Genomic DNA, 16835 nt, shown 5'->3' with positions numbered 1-16835 from the left:
AGGCATGTGGGATCTGGGTTTCCCAATCAGGAATCAAACCTGTGTCCCCTGCACTGGAGGGAAGATTCTTAGCTACTGGACCACCAGGGAGGACCTTGGCTGTGTGACTTTGGAGAAGTTACTTAGCCTCTCTGAGCATCAGGCTTACCATCAGTAAAATAGGGCAGGACTTAAAAAAAAAAAAAAATCCACCTGGTGGGGCTAGAGTGAGGGTCAAATGGTATTTGTGAAAGCCTGGGTCAGCCTCCAGGAGCCAAAGCCTCTGGGGAATGAGTGAGTCCTAGTGGGGGTGGGGCTGCAAAGGCAGAGGGCAGGGGCCACATCAGGATGTCACTTCAGGACCCAGGGCTCTGAGGATGCTCTGGGGGCCAGAGAGACCAGGCGACACTGAGCACCGTCTCCAGGGACAGAACCTGCTGGGCAGACTCCGCAGCCCAAGCCTAGAGGCCCAGGGACTGTCCAAGGCAGAACACAAATCCCTCCTTTCCCAAACACTCTCAGTTCATCTCCCCACCCCACCCATACACGTGGTAACACACACCTTCACAAAGTCACAAACCACACATCACTGCCACCCCACACAAGATCACAGCAACACAAGCTCACACAGTAACCACACCGCCTCACACAACCACTCACCACACCCAACCCCCACAAGTCACACCCTACACACAGCCGCAGACCCAGACACGCAGGTCAGCTGCCCACACCTCCTTGGAGCCACCAGCCAACCCTTAGCAGCATCAACACCTCACCTTTGCTACCGGAGCATGGGGGCCTGACTGGGGGTGCTGGCAGGGGCTGGGGTGGCCCCTGGGAGAGGGGAACAGCACCTCTGTCACCCAGCAACTACCGCCCGGCCACCTCAGTGCCCTGGGAAAAACCCGCATCTTCCCTCTGCAACCAGGCCATCCACTCACGCCCACCTGCCCCCGGGGAGACCCGGGCTGGACCTGCGGGCACAGGGACACCGCCATCAGAGAGCCGGCCTGCTGTGACACAGGGGCTGAGGCCGGGCACAGACAGGGCCGAGGCCGAGCACAGACAGGGCTTCGTCTCATGTCTGGCCCCTATGTGATGATGAGAGCCAAGTCGCCCAGCCTCTTCGAACCTCTCTGAACCTCTGAATCTGTAAAATGGGACGGCATGCTCACCACCCTCCAGACGCATCAGGGGTGTTGTGAGGATTAAAGGGATCACCCATGGACAGCCCGGCCCCTGGGGGCATATTTTGGGGACCAGAAGAGGCAGGCTGCAGGAGGGACCAGCCAGGGCAGCTGTGGGGCTCAGACCCCTCGAGCTGAGCGCTGCCGCCCCCTCCCTGGGAGGCTGCTGGGCAGCAAGGGCTGTTCAGAGCTGCATTATTCATGGTGCGCAGCTCTGAGCAGAGGGAAATTTGCTGAGTGATCGACCTAATATCTTAACACAAACCCATTTAGGCAAAACACCTTTGAAGCGAGAAAAGCTGGGAGAAAAAAGAGAGAGAGAGAAGGAAGCAAAGGTGTTTGGAGGCAGGAGATGGAGGGAGGGGGCTGTGGTGGAAGGCACAGGGAGGTGTCTGGTTCTGGCCCGGCAGCTCCAGGCCACCCGCCGGGAGACCCCCGCCCCAACCCAGCCCTCTAGGGCCCGCCTTCCTCTACTCTCAGTAGCCATCCTGGGCATTCTTCTTGTTTTATATACAATAATAATCAATTTTTAATATTTATGTATTTGGCAGTGATAAGTCTCAGTTGCGGCACACAGGATCTAGTTCCCTGACCAGAGATCAAACCCGGGACCCCCTACTTTGGGAGCGTGCAGTCGTAGCCACTGGACCACCAGGGAAGTCCCCAGCTATTCTGAGTTCCTAATACTGAGGAATTCCCCAGTATTCCTCAGCTGAGGGAATCCCACCGACTTCTCAGAGCTGGTTCAGAGAGGGAAAGGAGTCTGCCCAAGCTTCACATGGCAAGTTGGGCTGGTCAGCAGTCAGACCCAGCACTGCTGAGCACTAGTTCAGAGTCATCTGCTGAAAAACCCCTTTCAGAACAAGACCCTCAGCTCCAGCGACACACCTGGAGGGTGAGGTCACAGAGCAGCTTTTCAGCCCCTTCCCTGGCCTCACAACTCCACACTCCACAGCCAGACCACTTTCTCCAATGCAACTCGAACGTCCCTACCCTGGAGCCTTGGCTGGTCCCCCTGCAGGAAAAGCCCCCCTCTGCTTTCCCGCCTGCCCAGCCCCGCCTCGGGGCTCTGCTTCTCCACCTCTCCCCCACGAAACACCCCAGATGCTCCCGCAGTGGGGATGTGCCGCCGCCCACCCAGGCTCTCACCACACCCTCTCCCCTGGAACCTGCTCTCCTCTGTCTAGGCTGCTGGTTTAGTAACTCCTGCACTTAAAGGCATGAGGGCTGGAGCCAGGTTGCCCGAGTTCAGATCCTGCTCTGCTACTTCTTAGCTGTGACTCTGGACAAGTTACTCACCTCTCTCAGCTTCGTCTCCTCCTAGCAAGGCATGAAGAACAACTGGATTAATATATGCAACAGTGCCCGGCACACAGCTACTCAACAAACGTTTGCTCGTGTAACACTTGATCGTTTTCTCCATCAGCCCATAAACCCCTTCAAGGGCAGACAGTGTTTTTCTCTTTCCTCACTCCCTGGTTTCCAGCACAGCAGGTGTTCAGTGTTGGTTGAACCGACTCTAGTTTCTGAAAATGTTGTCTGCCTGGCCTCTTTACCCCAGACCCCTTGGGAAGAGGAGCCGGCTCTGGGCTGGTGGTGGGGACACCTGTTGAGAGGCAGGGGCATGCAGAAGATGACCTCTGGCCAGCTCCAGCCCGGTAGCCGGGCCTGCGGTTTGGCGGGAGAGGAACAGGAGGCTGCAGACTGGGATGAAATATTTAGGAGCCCACATCCCCGGCAAGTGGAAACTGACAAGCAAAATGAAATGTTGAGATGTAATTACCCAGGCAGGCCAAGCATGTCTCCCCGCCGGCGGCAGGCCCTCCCAAGGTGCCCCAAGCAGGCACTGGGTAATGAAGTCCTCCCAGACCTTCCCACACCAGCCCTCACCCCCTCCCCAACAGGAGCCTGACTTGGGCTCTTCAAGCCGACCCTTCTGATGGCAGAACAGCAGGACGCAGAAGGAATGGGGGGCTGAGCCCAGCCTCAGCTCTGGATGTACCCAGGGTGAGGCTCCAGCTTCCTCAACCAAAAAACGGGGCTGCTGACCCCTCGACTGGGAAGAAGGACAGACAGTGGGTGTGAGCGTGCCCCCAAGACTGGCTGTGGTGGAGGGGTGTGGTGAGGACAGAGCAGACCCCAGCTGGCCCTGTGGACCATCGGAGGCTCTCCTTAGGCTCTGAGCTGCCTGTGACTCGGGTTAGCAAGAGCTGATGGACAAAGGCCAGGGCCAGAGGCCCAGATGTGGCACTGAGCTGGAGAAAGGCTCACCCCACCCGCCAAAACCTGTCCCAGGCGCTCCTGATGATGTTGGGGAAAAGCTTGGAGCCCCGTAGCCTGAGAGCCTGCTTGGCCAGATCTGGGAGCAGGGAGACAGGGACCAGGGAGGATGGAAAGGGGGCTCCAAGCCTGGATCCTGAGAGCAGCCCTAGGGAGGTCTCAGGAGGGCACCTGGGGAGGGCGCATGGGCATGGGTGCTTGGCTGATCTTGCCCTCTTTGTGGAACACCAGAGTTGGGGCAGAGGACCCGACAGTCTACTGATTTTTCACAATAGGCCTTTGGGGGAGACATTTTTCAGAATAAGAGATGGTCCCGTGTTGCAATACAAAAGGACATCCTGGGACTCTGGGCACTAAGTATGAGAGGGGACTTGAGCCACTGTGATATTTACACTGACATTTAAACGCACCCCAGGCACTCTGGCCCGGGTGGGACTGCCTACAGTTGAGAGGTCCTTTCTAAAATCTAAACCAGAGCCCAGAGAGGCTCGTGACCTGCTCAAGGCAGTCACAGAGATGCCATCCCGGCCCCTCTCCAGGCTGGCTCCATGCCCCAGGGACAGGTCCAGCCTCACCTGAGGCAGCAGCCAGTTGACCTCTCAGGCTCTAATCCCCTGTGCCCCATCCCTGACTCCTGTGGACACCACCTGACCAGACCAGAACCCCAACCCAGCATGACAACCTAAGCTTGCCCAGCCCGATCACCCACTGCCCCACCAAAGCCCATGCCACCCCAGCATGCCCTTCCCTCCCACCTTCACTGGCTCTCACCTCACCACCTTCGGGTCCCAAAGCCCTGCAGCCTCATCTTCCACACACTCCCCGCCTCCAACAGGACCTGCAGTTCCCAACACCAGACTGTCCCCTCTGCTTTATGCCCAATTCCCCTTTCCAGACTCCTTCAAGTCAGCTCCTGTCGGTTCCTGAAGATTCAGCTCAGGTCTCCTCCTCCAGGAAGTCTTCATAGGTGCCCCCAGGTTCCTTCTCCGCTGGGTGCCCGTAACCATCCCAATAACTCAGGTACTGCATGTACCACAGGGAAGGGAAATTTTTGGACTAGATGCCTCCAGGGAGTGGCCACTGCCGGGCACACTTCCTGGCCCACTGCTGGGCCCACTGCTGAGCACAGAGCATCCACTGATCCAGCAATGATTTACTAAGGTCCTCCCAGGGCCAGGTGCTGCCCTGGATGCTGTGGGGACAGCCATGAATAGGACAGACAAGAATCCTGCCCTTGGGAAGCTGACTTCCGTCTATGAATTAGACCACAGCTGCTGAAGAATGAGTGAATGAATGTACAAATGAGCAAACGGACTAACTAGGAGCTGGCCGATTGTGCAGAAGGCCTCGCACCCCATCTCCAGCTCCTGCCCCTCTGCCCTCCTTTCCATCTCCCCATCCATCCCCTGCCCCCCCTACACACGCGCGCGACTCCATGGCCCGCACATGCTGGCAGCGCTCCTCAGTCATGCGTGTCTGCACCTGTTCTCTCATCAGCTCCTCCCAATCAGCCCACGACTTAGGCACTGACCATTATACAGATGAGGAAACCAAGCCCCATAAGCCAGAGCCTCGTCCCGGATGCCGCCACCTTCCCTTTCTCCAACCCGTCCACTCCCTCTCCCCTGCCTTTGTGTGTCTCTCTCTCCCAGTTTCTGGGGTGTCTGGCGAGGTTGCCACCTCTCTCCGAGCCTGTTTCCCCGTCTTAAAACAGGGCAGGCAGAGTGGTTTTGAGAGATGGGAAACAGAGCCTATTCCCCTCCCCTCACCCTACCCACAGCCCCTACTGCATCCCCCCACTCGCTCTATCTCCTTCCCCTCCCTCCTCTCTCCTCTCGCTTGTCACTTTGTCCTGCTTCTTCCCCCGTCCCAAGGCCTCCCTTGAGCCTCAAGACGTCTGCAAGATGGTCGTTAGCTTTCCTTCTGGCTCATTAAAAATGAGAATTTGCATAGACTATCCATATGATCACTCTGTCTACAGCAAAACGGGGCACAGATGTAACACCATGCGAATCAGGGCGAACGAGGAGGGTGATCACAAGGGGCGGGGAAGCGGCCAACCAGGAAAAGGCCAAGTGCTCACCCTTGGGGTCTGAGGCGGCAGAGGCAGCTCCTCACCCCTCCAGCCCTTTCTTGGCCTTTCTGATGGCTAATCCACCCATTTTTGTCCTACAATAACCAGCACAGTAAAGAATGCAATTGCCCCCATTTTACAGATGGAGAAACTGAGAGCCAAAGAATGGTGGCTTCTTCAGACACATGGCAAGTCCACGGTAGGCCTGAGGGTTAGCATTGTCTGCCGTGAGGCGGCCCACCCACCTTATTGTCAGGAATGCAGCCCCCTCCTCACTCTCAGAAGGAAGGCATCATGAAAAACCAAGTTTAGTCACTCAGCTCCCCTACCCAGAGCACCCTGCTGCTCCTCTGGGACAGGCCCATGGTTCTTCAAGGCTCTCCTCTTACCATTCGCTCTTCAAGGAAGCTCCCCTTCCCCTTCCCCCAGTTACCTTTCTGCACACCCCACCCCGCCCCACCCCCCACACCGTACCAGAACAATTTGGCCAGATGCAAAGATTTTTGGAAACAACTGCTTCCAAACCTCATCCCAGCTACATAGCTGCATTCAGACCAGCTTCATCACAAAAAGGATTCACAGCAATGCCCAGAAATAAACATATTTGGCTAAAAGAGGAATTTATAACAAAACTGAGGGGAAGGGACCAGCACTTTACAGATGAGGCTCCGAGCAGCATCCAGGGATTGGCCATTCTTGGGGACCCGAGCCAACCAGGGCTTCCCCCGGGTCTGGTGCTGGCGCTGTCCGTGGTGCTGAATCCAGGGGCACCTGGGCCATTCTCCTCCCCTCTGCCCACACACAACCTGGGAGCAAGACATGCAGGCTAGTGCTTCACAACATGTCCCAGACCTATCCCTTCTCACCACTGCCACTTCTTGGTCATCACGTCTCACCTGGAGGACAGCAGTATCCTCCTCACTGGCCTTGCCTCAGGCCTACAGTCTCTTCCTCACACAATGGCCGGAGGGATCCTAGTAAACCCAAGCCCATCCACATCTCTTCTCTGTTCACAACCCTCCCACGGCTCCCATCTCACTCAAATCAAAAGCCAAAGTCCTCAGAGAGGCCAGGAGGCCCCCCATGATCTTCCCCTCCTCTTTCATTTCTCTGCCCCTCACTCACTCTGCTCTTGCTGCTTGGCTATCCTCCAAGTACCAGGAAGGCTCTCAGGGCCTTTGCACTTGTCAGTAGCCCTCCCTGGGGCATTCTCCCCACACATCTCTGCGCGGCTCACTCCCTCACTGTATTTAGGCCTCTGCCCAAAGTTCACCTCTGCAGAAAAGCCTTCCTTGACCACCCGTATGACACTCTCCCCTTCCTGTGTCCTCTGTCTACTTATGTGGCTTTCTTCTTCTTTATAGCAATGCCCATCAGTTCTTGCCTGAAAGTCTATTATATGGTGAAGCCTTTACTTGTTTACAGTAAGTTGCCTCTATCCCTATCCCCAAACGTGAGCTCACAAGATCAGGGATCTTCATTTCTTTGGTCCACTACTGTCTCCCCCATGTCCTGGCTCAAGGCCTAGCACACAGTAGGGTCTCAACAAATATCTTTCCAGCAAATGAATAAATGACTGCATAGAAGTGAGAGGTGAAAGGGCTGAAGAAGTGCCCCCACTGCCCTCCTCACCAGCCACATCCCCGCAGAGCAGGCTCTATGATCTGGAGGCCTGGACTTCCTTCTTCTGAGCCTTGAAAACCCCAGGAGCCCGAGGGAAGCCATCACTAAAAAGAGGATGCGTTCCTCCAGACCTCCATGCCCTGTGACGCCCACTTTTAGACAGAGCCCCTCGCAGGCTCATCCACAGCCACACGTGACTCAGTAACTCCCGTCACACTCACATTCCACTTCACAGAAGCTGCCCCCCCTTCCCTGGTCCTGAGAGAATCTCTGGCCTGTGTGTGTTGAGGGGGCGGGGTCGTCCTCCGAGGTCCGTCCATCTGACTGACCCCGCAGCGCTTCCCGGGAGAAGCTGGATGAGACATCCCATACATCATCGAAAGGAGGCCCCTCCCTCCTTCCTTCCCTCGGGCTCTGGAGTCACACAGACCTGAATGCAAAGCTCTGCCTCTGACACGCTGTGAAGGCCAGCCCGCAGGCAGCCTGGACCACGGCCACTTCCCCGATAAAACGGGGACAATTCTCAGGGCACCTGTGTAGGGGCTGGGGCCAGGGCCCAGCAGCTGCAGTGGGTGTGGTTAATGAAATGCTCCCTGGAAAACTGCATATTAAAACACAAGGAGGTCCAGCAGGCTTCACACAGTCTGGGCTGTGCTGGCTGAGGGGCCAGCACAGGAGGCAGAGCCTGGGGCTCAGAGGCTCTGGGAAGAGGGCTAGATGGATGACACAGGGTAACAAGGGGAAGAAATAGCTGCAGACATCCCTCTGTGTGTCCATGATGTGCACGCACCCACTGAAGAAGGTGCACAGCCCCTGCCTGGTCCACAAAGAACTGGAAAGCTCAGGAAGGGGCAGTGACTTGTCTAAGGTCACACAGGAGTAGGGGGTGACCCTGAGACCAGAGCCCTCCTGGGACACTCAGCAGCTCCTGAAGAAGGAGCCTCGGGACAGAAGGGAAGGAAGCCACGAGCTCACAGTGTCCCGGGGCTGCAGGGAAATGGGGGCTGGGGCTTGCTTTGATGACACCCCTGATTAGCCCAGAGTAGGGGGCTGGGAGTACTGGGACCTCAGATAGGAAAACAGGCTCAACCTCAGTAGTCAGCAAGGAGGTCAAGAGGGCTTTCTGGAAGTCAAGGCCCAAACTGGGTGCGGGCAGGGAAAAGTCAACACCTCTGCTGCCTGCTCATTAACAAAGGGGGAAAAGTCAGAAAGGACCCCTAAACACGGGAGCCCGGGAGGACAGAACCCGGCGTGCTCCCAGTGCAGGCTCAGAGAAAGGGAGGAGGAAGAAACAAAGGCAGGAAATGAACTCGAAGACTATGGGGTTCAGACCAGGCTGAGAGGTTCATTCATCAAAAGGCTCAGAGGTTACACAACCAAAGAGGCCAAACAAGCTGAGGAAACAGGTGCTGTGTGTGAGGCTACGCTGTAGGCTCAGGTCTGGGCCCAAGGACACAGGCAGAGTGGAAGCCAGAGGCCAACCCGGTGATACCCGGACCCCCACGTGGTGAGGACAGAAAAGAGAGATGTGGATGAGGCACATGGAGACCCAAATCACAGGGGTCTCCTCTGCCGCACCACCTGTTCACGGGGATGGAGCTGAGGCTCAGAGACGCACACAGCCGCCCAAAGGCAGGGCCAGGACTGGAACCGGATGCTCCGCATCCCTGCTCTGCTGAATAATCCCCTCCGAGCTCAGTGCGCCCCTCCGGCACCAGCACTTTACATGCAATGCTCATTTAACACTCACGGAGAGCCAGAAGGGAAGTGCTGTTAACTTTCCCGTTGAATGAGGTGGAAACTGAGGCCCAGAGCCCCTAAGTGACTGTTCAAGGTAGCCCCCCACCCTATTGCACCATCTGGGGAAGACGGCATGAAGAAGGCCAAAGCCACAAAGGGGCTGCAACTAGCAAAGGGAAACGTTAGACCCAGAAGAAATCTTCAAACATTCCACAGAAAAGGCCAGTGAAAGAGAAAGTTGCTTCCTGTCAAGGGACAGGGAGGCCTGGCATGCTGCAGTCCATGGGGTCACAAAGAGTCGGACACGACTGAGCGACTGAACTGAACTGTCCAAGAGGGAAGGGGTGCAAAGTCAGAGCGAAAAGGGCTTGGTGTCTACCATCTCCTTCCTCCTGCCAATCCCATCAAGGTTAGAGGCGAACTCGGATGGAAGCATGTCCCCGTCATGATAACGTCAGGGTAAACACATCAGAGATGAGTCAGGGAGAGAGGAGAGGTGCCTTGGGGACACCCAACCCACAGGACTCACAAAATCAAGAGGTGCCAGCCTCACACCAAAGGCCAGAGGGCAGAGAAATTAAAGTGGACAGGCGAAGTCCCCACGGCGGGCCAGGCAGCTCAGGGTTCATCCTCATAGCAGGACAGAGACTGGCGTGGCCATCACAGAGCGGTCACACTGGCACCAGCACCTTGCCAATCTCCCAGGAGGCCAGGAGACACAGCTGGCCCATGGGAGGCCGCGTGGCTCAGAGCAGGGCGCCCAAGCTAAGTCCACTTAATTTCCACCCACAGTATGGTAACAGGCAGAAGACACAATTGGTCTCAGGTTTGGGGCCACCTGGTTGATAAGCTAGAATGGTGGGAACTGGCTCCAAAGAAGGGCCCACCCCCCTCCCACATCCTTGGAAAATGCATGGTCAGCAGGCAGGGGACGCTGGGCCCCAGCTGCAGGTCCCTGGGCAGCGAGGCTGAGTTCTACCCCCAGGAAGATGCTACCAGCCATCATATACACCAACCCAAAAAGCCAGTGGCAGGACCCCTCCCTGCCTCCGGCTCCCCCCAACCTCAGCTAATCTCAACCACATTTCACCTGACTGAGGGTGAGAAGGTCACATGCTCCAGCCTCTGTCTCCGTGCAATTGGCCCCAATCATCCCTGAACTGAAAGACAAAGCCCGAAGTGGCCCCATGATGAGCCTTCACTTACAAGAAGGATACCTGGAGACAGAGGCCTCGGACTAGGGGCACCCAACCTGCCGGCTGTCAGAGCCAACCCTGCAGGTGAGCTGACACGCCGCTCCTGTTACAGACGAGAGACGGAGGCCCAGAAGGGCAGTGACCTGCCTGAGAGCACAGGGCTGCTCATCTCTTCATCCTACACACATCTGCGGAGGCCCCGCCATGTGCGAGGGAGGGCAAGGAGCAAGGAGGGAGGGGTCCTACCCTTCCCCGGCCTCAAGGGGCCCAGCCAAGTAGGAGAGGAAGAGGGGAAATTCAGCAGGCACTGGGGCAGGGGTGACTGGGGTTCCTAGGAGGCCAACCCCAGGGAAAGATCACAGGCCTGCGTGGGTCAGCAAGTCTGCAGGGAGCCTTGGCTCAGAGCCGCCGCGATGGGCAGAGAAGACTCCCTAGGGCCCTAAGGAATTTGGACATGGCAAGTGGACACACCAACTCCAAGGGCCAAAAAAATTGTTAAAGGCAAGGTTGGCCTGAAAGAAACCGCTCAGCTCTGCCTAGCGTGGGCCCCCATTCCACGGCCACTAGGACCAGGCCAGGCCCCTCACTGGGGTCCCATCTGCCTGCTCCCTCCTCCTCCAGGCCCCTGCTCATGCTGTTCCCCCACCTGGCACGCCCCCTCCTTCCTCCCCACTTATCCAAGCATGCCCCTCCTGCAGGCCCTGCTGGGCGGGGGCCCCCTGCGGCCCTGGAATTTATCTCTTCACCACACACATCCCTTCATTCACTTATTCAACCAGAGTCTCCCCGGCCCCTCCTGCAGGAGGGCAGGGTGCCAGGTCTGACTGGGCACTGCTCTTCCCACGCCCACTTGGAGCCGGCAGGGCCCACAGCCTCGCTCCTCTCCTCACACGGGGGCTGAGTACCCAGCGGATGTGAAATAGATCCGTGAAGTCCAGGCCAACGGGAAGACTCAAGCAGGGTCTGGAAGGCTGAGTCTTCCTATTCCTGTCCTCTGGGGCAGGCAGCACGCCACGATGAAGCATCCCAAGGCAGGCGCTGCAGTGGGAAGGATTTCTGTCCTCGGTGGGTCAGGATAGGGTTGGAGGTAGCTGGAGCGCAGATGGGAGGAGAGGGTCCCAGGGCAGCCTAACCCCAGAAGCCCGTGTTCTGTCAGCCTCAATCTGCCTTTCTGTGGACGGCGAGAGCAACCTTTCAGGCCTGGATAGGAAGAAGGGCTTACGGAGGGAGTAGTTGGCTGAATTTCGCGATCAATCACCCATCCCACCAACATTTACTGAGTGAATGTTGTACCAGGGACTGTGCTAGAGGCTGGGGAGGCACCAGAGAACAAGACAGGCACAAAAAGAGCTCCGCTGTCACGGACCATAAGCAAACAAAAGTGTACTTGTTAAGTGCTATAAAGAAAAACAGGGGACTTCCCTGGTGGTCCAGTGGTGGAGAGTCTGGCTTGCAATGCAGGGGACGTGGGTTCAATCCCTGGTCAGGGAACCAGGATCCCACATGCTGCAGGGCAACTAAGCCCATGAGCCAAAACCAGAGTCCATGCTTTGCAACTAAAGATCTCCCATGACACAGTGAAGATCCTGTGTGCCGGGACTAAGACCCAACACAGGCAAATGAAAGAAAGAAAGAAGACAAAGAATGAGTCTTTAAGAACAAAACAAAAGCAGGGCAGGAAAGAGGGAATAGAGAATTTTGAGCTGGGGACACACTGGGACACAGAGAGGCGCCTCTGAAGCGTGCACAGCTGAGAAGGCAGCCAAATGCCCTGAGGAGGAGGCCCCCTAGACCGCCAGGGACAGAGCTTTCCAGGCCGAGGGAGCAGCCAGTGCAAAGGCCCTGAGGTCAGCTTGTGCCTGGAGTGTCAGAGGGGCCGCCAGGAGCCTGCTGTGACTGCAGCAGAGACTGGAAGTAGAGCGGAAGGAGACAAGCTCTGGGGTGGGGGTGGTGTGGTGGGCAGCAGAAAGGGGAGCAGGCACTTCCAGTGGCCTCCCCTTTGGGGGTTCTGGGTCCTGGGGGTGCCCTGGGGCAAACCTCCTCTCTGCTCTCCCAGAAAAATGAGCAGCACCAGGTCCCCCCACCCCCAGGCAGCACAGCTCTTTCCAGGTGGCCGAGCTCTTCCCTTAGCCCCTCAGACCCTCCGTTTACAGCCCGAGAAGCTGAGTCTAGAGATGTCACAGAGCCAGAGGGAAGAGGTGCCCCAACCTTGGGACTCCAGCTGCCAGCCCTGCCAGCCAGCCGTGCGGACAGGGGCCATCTAAATGCAGGTCCGACGCTCCGCCCGGGGAGCTGGAGCTGGAGGTCAGAGCAGCAACAGCTTGACGCACCTGTGTCTCCGGAATACCAATGGGGGACGCGGGGACACGGCAGGGAGCCGAGGCTTTAGAATTTTCCACCGTGCGAGGAACAAGGCATCCTCCTAAGGCCCCCACACCTCCTCCTGCCACACTCAGGAAGGCCATCTCCTTCCCACCATAGGAGCACAAGCCTAGATGTGCCCAGGGAGCTGGAATCACTCGCTGGAGTACCAGACACCCCAGGGGACCCCACGGAGAGGCCCTTGCCGAGAGCTGACCTGTGCCCTCACAGTCCCACACACTAGAGATGGGGAGGCCAGGCTGGATTCATGCCCCTCCTGCTACCAGCCAGCTGTGTAGCTTCAGGAGAGCTACTTAACCTCTCTGAGCCTCAGCTTGGCCCTCCATATAATGGAGTTGTCCTGAAAGATAAATGAGTTATGAAGCCCATAAAACAGGGTCTGGTTCACGGGGGTGCTTTGTACATGTTACCTACTAACCACCCCTTCACCTGTCACCCACACAGGAGCCCTGGGCTCTGACACTCAACTTCCCTGTGACCTTATTCAGGCTCCTCGACTTTCCTGAGCCTCAGTTGTCCTCATCTGTGAAATGGAGCACCAACACAAGTAAACAGGCTCACACAGGCCCCTGCAGATACAGAAAAGCTGTGGGGGCACAGAGGTTCACACTCCAGAGCCCAGCCCCTGGGAGCACCAGGGACAGAGGTGGGAGGCATTGAGGGCGGGGCCCCACCACTACCCTCTCTAGCCTGCGTCCCCCACCAGGGTGACTCACATGGTCTCTGCATACCTCATCCCAGGACTGGTTGTTGCCACTCAACTCACTCTCGGGCAGCCTCCACATGGCAGAAAGTGGGGAGCCCTGCAGTGAGAAGGCAGTGCCCCGCACACAGAGGGGGCATGCACCCACACCTCACACCAGTCCTGCTATCAGGGCAGGCCCTCCGGGCACAAGCCCAGAGATCACCTAGTGTACCACACACACATACACACGTCCTGCCCTGGCTGCCAGTGGGGCTCGCTCCGCGGTCCTCTCGCCACCAGCCCAGCTCTCCTTCAAGAACCGGGCTGGCCTGGGCTCCCGTGGTCTTGTCCCTCGTCCTGTCCCTGGACATGGCCTGCAGCCCTGCACAGGGCCCAGCACGGCCCCCTCAGGCCTTCCAACACTCCCAGGCCTCCCCCGGGATGCCCAGCACCAGGGAGGACCCCTAATGATAACCCTCTGATGTGAGCTCCTGAGTGCCCACCTCCATGGGCCAGGAGCACATTTAATTCTGATAACAACCAGTTTTATCCCATTTTGCAGATGAGGAAATCAAAACCAAGAGCTGCTGAGCGCCTTTCCGAGGATCGCGTGGCCAGTGAGTGGCCTAGTCGGAGCCCAGGTCTGCCTGTTATGGCCGCTCTCCTATCCACACGCTGCTACCGCCGTGTGGGGGAGGCAGATAGCCTGGGGTGGGGGCACCAGCTCTGACAGCCTGGCTCCCAGTTGCTCCAGCAGCTCGCTGTATGAGCCTAGGCAAGCACCTCACCCCTCTGAGCCTCGGCGTCCTCACCTGTGAAAGAGGACAAAACACCAGGCCCGTGAGGTTGTCACCAGGATTCGTGCAATGAGTGTGCCTGCCACAGGGCAGCTTCAGTCTAGGGCCCTGGCTGGCTCAGGGCAGAGTCCACGTGACACAGTGGCGGGGGCAGGAGGGCACTTTGATGGAGACCAGGAAGTATGGCATTGGGGCTTTCTCCAAGGCCTCTGCCAAAGGCCCCATCAGGGCTGCGTGCTCAGGAGCACCCCACCCAGAGGGCAGAGCTGGCTCCAAACCCAGCTCCTCCACATTCTGGTTATGTGGTCTTGGCAAAGCCACCTACCGTCTCTGGCCTCAGTTTCCTCATCTATGAAATGGGCATAAGTATGCTCCCTGCAGGAACAGAGCCTAGCACACGGTCAGTGCCCAGAGCTTGCTGGCCCAGCTGTCACCGGACCAGCACCCTCAGCCCGCCCCACCACCCCACTCTCTGGCGCGCCTCTGAGCAACTCAAAGATGATTTATACTTCAGAGGACAAATCAATACAATATACGGACAGAGATATCTCTAATCTCTCACAGGGATTAGGCTACAAGGTACAGTGGCCCCTTTCTGCTGGCCGCTCAATTCTGATTTCAGTTTGGGCTGCTGAAGCGCGGCTTTTTCTCCCCTTTTCTTTTCACTCTCTAAAGACAGCTCTCCAAATCAAATTTCATTTGGCAGGCAGGGCAGGGAGACCCACTGGGGCTGCGGGGGTCTGTGGACACGGGAGGTCCAATCTGGTGGGAAGCCAAACCTTTGGTGACGGGATGGAGTGCAGGGGGCAGGGGGCACTGTGAAGGTGCAGCTGTGGCCCTGAGCTCTTATTTTTCTAGAAGTCCTTTACAAAATCTTAAGCAGACTTTCTATTTTCTAGAAAATACTCAATGCTTGATTAGATGCTCACAGAAACTTCAGACAATAGCCTTAGCTTCAGCCAGAATCCAATGCCCAGACCTCACCCCAATCCCAAGCCTCTCCTACAACAGCATGTGTCCCTCCAGGCCGAAGGTGTGTGTGTGTGCGTGTGTGTGTGTGTGTATGACTGTCATACCCCCATCCCCTGCACAAGGCTGATCCACACGGGTCTCAGTTTATGCGGTTGGGAAATGGGCAGAAGGCAGAGTGACAAAAATACGACACAGTTAAAACTTGTAAGTCCTGAGCCGCTCTCCTGGGTTCACATCCTTTCTCCACCTCTAACTTGCTCTGTGACCTGTCGCTAGCTATTATGTGGTCTCTGTCTCTCTGTGCCTCAGTTTCCTCCCCTGTGCAATGGGGGTACCTACTTCACCAGGTAGGGCTGATGACTCAGGACACTGGATATAAATGGGGGCTCAGCACGTGCAGGGGCATAGAGAGGGCCATGTGAGTCTGGGGTTGTCTTCCCGGTCCCTCTGGACACTAAGATTCTGGACCTCTGTCCTGCCCCCGATCAGCACCTCTGTCTCCAAATCTGATCAAGGCTGCAGCTGAAACAGCCCATGGGCTTGTTTGGGAAAGGATTTAAGCCATCAAGGAGGAGAGGAGCCTGCCGGGGAGGATGGATGGAGCTAGTGCGGAGAGGAGCCCAAGTCTGAGCAAAGGAACCAAGGACTGGCGGGCCCTCAGAGGGAGGGGCTGGGGACTGGGCTCTGCTGCTGCCCAGCCTGCCTGCAGGTGGGAGCGGGCTCTGTCCACCCTGGCTTCCTTCCGCAGGGGCCCGGCTGCTGGAGCAGAGGGCAGGGGGGCGGGGGCCCGGAGCCACAGCCATCCGTCAGCCCTGCCCCACTTCCACCACCTTGCCGCCCTCCGCCAGGTTACAACCACCCGTGGGCTTTGGCTGTACAATTAAAGGGGCTTATCTGAGATTTATAGCAGGATTATACCCGCAGGGTGTTACCGACGCCCGCCTCTGGACACTCTGCGGTCCTTAGGAGAAGCAATTAGAGTCCTGGGGTTATCCGGGTATAAATACATAGACGCCGTCCCCAAGGTCGAGGGCTCCACAGCGAGCTATTTAGTGACAGGCCTTGGGAGAGGAGGCGGAGGGGCTCCCTCTGCGGGGAGGGTGTCTGCCAGGAGGGGAGGGGACACCCCTGCTTTCCTCCATGCCCCACGCACTAGGGGAGCCATCCCTCTAGCCCACTGCCCTGAGTCAGCCAACCCAGCGGGAGCCCCCTAGCCAAGGGCCCATCTGCTGCCCTGGACGCACCCCCTACCGCTGTCCCACACGACTGCCCTCCCCGGGAGGGCCATCGGCAAGGCCGGCTCAGAGGCCCAAGTGTGGGCCTGCCGGAGCTGACCCTGTCTTAGCCTCTCGTTACTCGCTGATAACTAAAACCTCTATCACTTTGAGGACAGCAATTTGGGAGCGCAGGGAGCTCCGTGGGGGAAGGGGGGCTGGCGGTAAGTGGGGAGGATCCGAGGACACAAGCCACTGTCCCATCCTCCCCCCAGATGCCACCCACTGAGGCCACACGGCCCCACCCGCGGCCCCTGCCCCTCACCCGAGCAGATGGCTCAGTTGTAAGGAGTCTGAATTCTCAGTCCTGCCAACAAACCCTTGCTCCCAGGAGGGCCCTGGCTCCAGGATGGCCCTGGCTCCTGGGTCCCTGAGACCCCTGTGAACAAGGCCCCCTCCATACCCATCTCCTTCCCCTCCTCTCTGCCCAAGAACAGGTTCCCGTGCCCAGAATACGGACGGTTCCTCCATCTGCCTGGCCGTGCCCACCCCCCACCTCCAGGAGCCACCCAGCTGGCCGCCCGCGAGGCCACAGGCTCAGGCCCATGAGGGGACCCCCGGGGCAGGAGGAGAGCCCACGGCAGGTCCCGAGAGCGGCCCCCATGGGGACAGCCCCGCCCTGGCCCTGAGCGGGACCCCGCGGCAG

The 16835-nt window shown here is 57.9% G+C and overlaps 1 protein-coding gene across 5 annotated transcripts in view; it reads right to left on the bottom strand.

The window, feature by feature from the left end:
• GRM4 (glutamate metabotropic receptor 4) overlaps nucleotides 1–16835 on the bottom strand; it is a 113240-nt gene that overhangs the window by 45522 nt on the left and 50883 nt on the right. The window lies entirely within an intron of this gene.

This window comes from Oryx dammah, unplaced genomic scaffold (assembly GCF_014754425.2).
Source record: "Oryx dammah isolate SB20612 unplaced genomic scaffold, SCBI_Odam_1.1 HiC_scaffold_11, whole genome shotgun sequence".
In the NCBI taxonomy this organism is placed as follows: domain Eukaryota; kingdom Metazoa; phylum Chordata; class Mammalia; order Artiodactyla; family Bovidae; genus Oryx; species Oryx dammah.
This window is presented reverse-complemented; position numbering and strand designations above follow the sequence as displayed.